We start from the raw sequence: 1369 nt of genomic DNA on the forward strand, positions 1-1369 counted from the left end.
TTGGACGACAAGATTGGTACACAGTAGTAAAGAGCGAGGCACTGAGTTGGCATAAATAATGTAGTGCACAATGGTTCTCGAGATGTGTTTGTTACCTCTGGTGCTGTATAATTGTCTACAAGGAGTGAAAACGGAGCAATTTGTGACGGCTCTTTCAATTTAAGACGTTAAAAACAGACGGAATTTGCACTTGTAATACCAGAGCATCGAAACTACTTGGAACTTTTGTGTATATGAACGGGTCCGCGCCTTTGTACTCTGCTCCCTTCACCGCTACAAACCAACCAACCATCGTGTCCGTGCGCATCTGAGTCGCAAAGAATGGGGAATAGCGCAGTTTGCTCGTGCATGGGGCGTAGCTCAGTTGGTAGAGCGTTCGCTTGGCATGTGAAAGGTCCAGGGTTCAAGCCGCGGCGCCTCCATTTTTTGTGGTCATTGCATGGTAAGTGTTGGTCGCGGCGAACCTAAAGGCACGCAAGATGTTGCAAAGCCAGCGTCACAGACTGATATGATGTATACTGACGTAAGGAGAGCAAGATGTAAGTGTGGGGACCGGCTGTTATCGAGGTGTCACCGAGTGCAGTTCTGTCTTAGGTATCGCGGCTTAACCTCATTGAAGTCTAGAGGGTGGACAACACGTAGGTCTTACTCAGAGCGGTGTCCGAATTCTATTTTCGACGTTATACGTGCCACTTTCATTGTGGCCAACTACGATTCGATACAGAATGCACGAAACCTGAAAGCACCCTAACGGATACATAGAGAGTAGTGTTTGTCTGCTGAATAATGGGAGTGCAAGGGTCTGTGTCGTCTATATGGCTGTATGTAGCACCATCAGTTTTCGGGGGGGAGGGCGTAGCTCAGATGGTAGAGCGCTCGCTTAGTATGCGAGAGGTACTGGGATCAATACCCAGTGCCTCCAGAATTTTTAACACACCTACATGCGCACCTTGATATGCAAGTGGAATAATTCACGACCAGCAGATGTGTCTAGGAAGATACAAGCGAATGATTAGCATCCACAATTGACAAGCGTGCTGTTATTTGTGCGCAGGAAGCACCCTCCTCCCACGCCTACACTTAATTTAGAAACAGTACAAGTGTTCCCGTAAGATTCTCAAGCCTATGTCGGAAAGATCTGCCTTGCGCCGAGTTCACGTAAATCCCACTGCACATTCCTATTCTTTGCGTGCAGTCAGCTGCTACTGGTGTTGCTAGTTGTGACTGCTGATAACAGATGCCGTAGCAATCAATTCATGGAGTGAGTTGTATGTTTTGCGATAGTCTGTCTCTGACAAGCAAGCACAGGTGACATAGGTGCGAACACAGGAAGCTTGCAGACCCTCGCTGCCTGCAGACACCGAGCAGC

The 1369-nt window shown here is 48.1% G+C and overlaps 1 non-coding gene across 1 annotated transcript; it reads left to right on the top strand.

Moving 5' to 3' along the window:
* Positions 1-848: 848 nt before the first annotated feature.
* On the top strand, positions 849-922 carry Trnat-agu (transfer RNA threonine (anticodon AGU)). The gene has a single exon. It is a non-coding gene; the product is annotated as a tRNA-Thr (tRNA).
* The last annotated feature ends 447 nt before the right edge of the window (positions 923-1369 follow it).

This window comes from Schistocerca gregaria, chromosome 9 (genome assembly GCF_023897955.1).
Source record: "Schistocerca gregaria isolate iqSchGreg1 chromosome 9, iqSchGreg1.2, whole genome shotgun sequence".
Lineage (NCBI taxonomy): Eukaryota > Metazoa > Arthropoda > Insecta > Orthoptera > Acrididae > Schistocerca > Schistocerca gregaria.